At 39.0% G+C, this 5,442-nt stretch overlaps 1 protein-coding gene across 1 annotated transcript in view; it reads right to left on the bottom strand.

Moving 5' to 3' along the window:
* Window positions 1-5,442, bottom strand: part of LOC103208303 (neuropeptide S receptor) — a 298,088-nt gene that overhangs the window by 135,244 nt on the left and 157,402 nt on the right. The gene's annotated exons all lie outside the window — the stretch shown is intronic.

The following is a 5,442-nucleotide window of genomic DNA, read 5'->3' as shown; positions in this document are numbered from 1 at the left end:
AACCTTCCTTCCGAGGAGTGGCTGGTGGGTTTGAACTGCCAGCTGTCTGGTTAGCAGGCAAGTGTCTTAGCCACTATGCTACCAGAGCTCCCATAAACTCTTCTTGAGTATGGTAAAAGAAGGGATGTTGTTGTTATTGTTCGGTGCCACTGTGTCAGTTCTGACTCATAGCAACTCTATGTACAACAAAACGAAGCATTGTCCAGTACTGCACCAGCCTCCCATTCATTGCTATGCTTGAGTCTATTGTTGCAGCCACTGGATCAATTCACCTAATTGAGAGTCTTACTCTTTTTGTGCTTACCCTCTACTTTATCCAGCATGATGCCTTTCTCCAGGAACTGGTTCCTCCTGATAAGATGTCCAAAATATACGAGAAAAATTCTTGCCATCCCACATCTAAGGAGCTATCTGTCTGTACTGCTTCCAAGACAGATTTGTTTTTTCTTCTGGCAGTACATAGTATATTCAATATTCTTCACAAACACCATAATTCAAAGGCATTGATTCTTCAGTTTCCCTTATATACTATCCAGCTTTCACATGGATATGAAGCTGTTGAAAATACCATGGCTTGGCTCAGGCACATTTTAGTCCTCAAAGTGACGTCTTTACTCTTTAACACTTTAAAGAGAATTTGTACAACAGATTTGCCCAGTTCAGTATCTCATTTGATTTCTTGACTGCTGCTTCCATGAGCATTGAGGGGATCTAAGTAAAATTAAATCCTTGACAATTTCTATCTTTTCTCTCTTTATCATGGTATTGCTTACTGGTCCAGTTGTGAGGATTTTTATTTTCTTTATGTTGAATTGCAATCCATACTGAGGCTACAGCTTTTGATTTTCATCAGTATGTGCCTCAAGTCATCTTCACCTTCAGCAAGCAAGTTGTGTTATCTGCATATCACAGGTTGTTAAAGAATTTTCCTTCAATCCTGATGCCATTTTCTTCTTCCGTAAATCCAGCTTCTGGTATTTTTTGCTCAGCATGCAGATTGAATAAGCATGGTGAAAGGATACACAACATTCGTGATTTTAAACCACTCAAAATCTCCTTGTTCTGTTTGAACAACTGCCTCTTAGTCTATGTGCTTGTTCCACATGAGCATAATTAAGGAATTCCTATTCTTTGAAATGTTATTCAAAATTTATTACAATCCACATGATTGAATGCCTTTACATAGTCAGTATAACACAGATAAATATTTTCATGGTATTATATACTTTCAACCAAGATCCATCTGACTTCAGCAAAGATATGCCTCATTCTATGTCCTCTTCTTAATCTGGCTTGAATTTCTGGCAGTTCCCTGTCAATGTTTTTGCAATCATTTTAAAATTATCTTCAACAGTATTTTGCTTATATGTGATATTAATGATATTGTTCAATAAATTTCACATTCTGTTGGATCACCTCTTTGTAATGGGAACAAATGTGGGTCTTTTCCAGTTGGTTGGCCAGATAGCTGTCTTCCAAATTTCTTTTCACAGACAAATGAGCACTTATGGCATTGCATCCATTTTTTGAAACATTTCATTGAATATTCCATCAATTCCTGGAGCTTTGTTTTCCACCAATCCTTTCAGTGCATCTTGGACTTCTTCCTTCAATGCCATTGATTCTTAATCATATGCCACCTCCTGAAATGGTTGAATGTTGATCAGTTCTTTTTGGTACAGTGACTCTGTGCATTCCCTCCATCTTCTTTTGATGCTTCCTCAATCTTCAATATTTTGCCCTTAGAATCCTTCAATACTGGAACTTGAGACTTGAATTTTTTCTTCAGATTTTTACTTTGAGAAATGCCAAGCATGTTCTTCCTTTTTATTTTTTTTACCAAGTCTTTGCACATTGCCTTATAATCCTTTTTTTTTTTTCTGTCTTCTTGAGCCTCCCTTTGATATATTCTGTTCACCTCTTTAACTGTCATTTCTTCCATTCACTTCAGCTAATCTATGCTCTAGACCAAGTTTCAGAGTCTTTTCTGACATCCATTTTGGTCTTTTCTTCCTTTTCTGTCTTTTTAATGTCCTTTTGGTCCCTTTATTTGTGATGTCATTGATGGTACCCCACAAATTGCCTGGTCTTCAGTCATTAGTGTTCTATGTGCCAAATCTATTCTCGAGATGGTCTCTAAATTCAGATGGGATATACTCAAAGTGCTATTTGGCTTTCATGGATTTATTTTAATTTTCGTCAGCTTTAACTTGAACTCACATATGAGCAATTGATGGTCTCTTCCACAGTCAGCCCCTGCTCTTGTTCTTATTGATGATATTGAGTTTCTCCATCATCTCTTTCCATAAATATATTCAATATTTATTCCATCTGGCAAAGTCCATGAGTATAGTTGACACTTATGTAGTTGACTAAAGGTATTTGCAATGAATAAATCATCGATATTATGAAATTCTATCATGCCATTTCTGGTGATGTTTCCATCAGCAAAGCCGTATTTTCCAACTACCAATCTTTGTTTCCAACTTTCACATTGCTTTCACCAACAATTACCAGTGTATCTTGATTGCATGTTTGATCAATTTCAGAGTGCAGTTGTCAGAAATCTTCAATTTCTTTATCATTGGCTTTAAATTTCAGTGAATAAATTTGAATAATAATCATAATAACTGGTCTTTCTTGTAGGCATATGAAAATTATCCTACCACTCACAGCATTGTACTTAAGGATATAACTTGAAATGTTCTTTTTGAGGATGAATGTGATGACAAAACCAAACCAAACCCACTGCTGTCAAGTCAGATCTGACTCATAGCAACCCCTCCTTGGGTTTCCGAGGCGACATCACTACAGAAGTAGATTGCCCAACCTTCCTTCCGGGGAGTGGCCGGTGGGTTTGAACTGCCAGCCTTCTGGTTAGCAGTCAGATGATTTCTTAGGCACTACATCACCAGAGCTCCCTAAAGAGATGGCCAGGCTACCTGGCAGGGAGCAGCTGGTGGGTTTGAACTGCCAGCCTTGGGTGTGGCAGGTAACTGTCTTAGGCCCGAGGCCATCCCTTAGGGCTGACTGTGACAACAGTCCTCTTCAATTTGTCATTTCTGGCATATGCTAGACCATATGATTACTTGATTCAAAATGGCCAATGTTAGTCCATTTCAGCTCATTCATGCTTAATGATATCAATCTTTATGAGTTCCATTGCATTGTATACAACTTCCAATTTTCCTAGATTCACACTTTCTACTTTCCTTGTTCTGATTATTAATGGGAGTTTGCAGCTGTTACTTCTCATTTTGATTGTTGCCACATTAGCCACTGAAGGTCTTAAAAGTTTTACTCCATCCACATCATTAAGGTCGACTCTGCTTTGAGGAGGCAACTCTTCTGTAGCTGTATTTTGAGTGCCTTCTTCTGGCACTATATCAGACAACATTGCACTATTATTCATAAGGTTTTTACTAGCCAGTTTTTTCAGAAGTAGACCACTGTGTCCTACTACCTAGTCTGTCTTAGTTTGAAAACTCCATTGAAACCTGTCCACAATAGGTGAACCTGCTGACATTTGAAACATAGTTTCCAGGAACAGAGCAACATGCAAACCATCACAATATGAGCTACTGACAAAGAATGGAAAAGAAAGAATATGACTAATTTATTCTATGATGACTGCATAGCGCAACAAAGGAGAATTACTAGTAAAAACCACACAAATTTAGTCTTGTTCTGAAGCTTTGGCTTGATTTTGGCTCCTATGTCTTCAAAAGGAGCCTTGGTGGCATAGTGGTTAAGGCATTTGGCCAATAACCAAAAGGTTGGCAATTCAATCCTACCAGCCACTGTGCAGGAGAAAGATGAAGCAGTTTGCTCCTGTAAATAGCTTTGCAAACCCCTGGGGCTGTTCTACTTTGTTTTATAGGGTCATTATGAGTTGGAATTGACTTGATGGCAATGGATTTAGTTTTTGGTTTATGTCTTCAAAATTTCACCTTCCTGTCTAACCTTCAACAACTCATTTGGACTAGCTGAGTCTTCCAATTTCCAATTTATTTGTCCGTTAACTCAACAAATATTCATTAAATAAATGTCGGCTGTCTGCCAAGCACTTCACACCCACTATAATGGCTAGATTAAAAAAAAAAAAAAATCAGAAAATTAATGATTGCCATTGGAAGGCTCTGAGTTTCAAGTTAGTTTGTCACAAACTATTTTTGTGGAAATAGATAACTGATACAAAAAGGGAGGGTAGTAGAAGATGACATCAGAGAAGCAATGGAAAAGGGGATAGGCCATTGCAAGATTTTGACTCTGAGTAAAATGAGAGCCATTGAAAACTATTGAGCATGGAATGATCTGATTCATGTTTTGAATGGATTTCTATGGCTTCTGTAATGAGAACTGCCTGAGGCTGATGTGGTAGGGATAACTACCCAAATCAAACCCACTGCTGTCAAGTCAATTCCACCTCAGACCAACCCTATGGGACAGAGCAGAACTGCCTCTCACAATTCCCGATGCTGTAAATCTTTATGAAACCAGACTGCCACATCTTTCTCCTGTGGAGTGCCTGGTGGGTTTGAACCACCAATCTTTCAGTTAGCAACCAGGTACTTAACCACTGAGCCACTAGGGTTTCTTGTGACAAAGGTAGAAGCAGTAATATCAGTTAATTGTCCATTGGAAGAACCTGGGCAGATATGGTTTTTATCATTGGAAATGGTCAATACTGGTTGTATTTTTAGGCTGAGACAGCTATATTTCCTGAAAGGAGAGTGTAATAGGAAAGAAGAGTCAAACATATCCCCTGAGAAACTAGTGAAATGGATTTGTGATCAACTGAAATGGTTTGCTGGATTGTCAATTACTGTCTTTTTGTCCCTCCCTCCACTTTGAGGGGACTCTTCTGCATGATAGGGGAAAAAATCAGGAACCACATTTCCTAGATTTCCTTTTCCCATATGGCTCCAGATTAGAATTTGCCAATGGGAAGAATCTACATGAGATTTGGGAGGCAAAGTTGAGAAGAGGTCATTGATATCAGGAGGCCACATAGAGCAGATACACAGGCAGCTGCAAGATTCACAGTAGCTTCTGGAAGAGCCTGCTTTGCTGCTGAAGCTGAGACAGTTGGTGGAAGCTTTTTGGGAAAACTTGGAAGCTATTGCATTTCCCCAGATAACTTTTGAGAACCCCCAGCTTTTGTGCATCAGGCTGAAAACATCAGTGGGACTTTCCTTGACCTGTGACTTTAATCTTCCTGACATTCATTCTTTCAACTCTATTCATAGTTGGGGAAGTACAAAGTCATGTACTAAACTCTGTGGTAGTTAAATTTGTATGTCAACTTGGCTGGGCGTAGTTGAGTGGCTGGGCAGTTATTCCCCATTGTGAGACTGGCAATCAACTCCATGGTGGGATCTACCACAAGCAGCTGAGTAGCTGCCTTTGGGATGTGGTCTGCTTCCTGTATATAAGGAGAAG

This window comes from Orycteropus afer, unplaced genomic scaffold (assembly GCF_000298275.1).
Source record: "Orycteropus afer afer isolate SDZICR_OR568_19922 unplaced genomic scaffold, OryAfe1.0 scaffold00422, whole genome shotgun sequence".
Lineage (NCBI taxonomy): Eukaryota > Metazoa > Chordata > Mammalia > Tubulidentata > Orycteropodidae > Orycteropus > Orycteropus afer.
The sequence above is the reverse complement of the archived record's forward strand: the minus strand, read 5'-3'. Positions and strand labels throughout refer to the sequence as shown.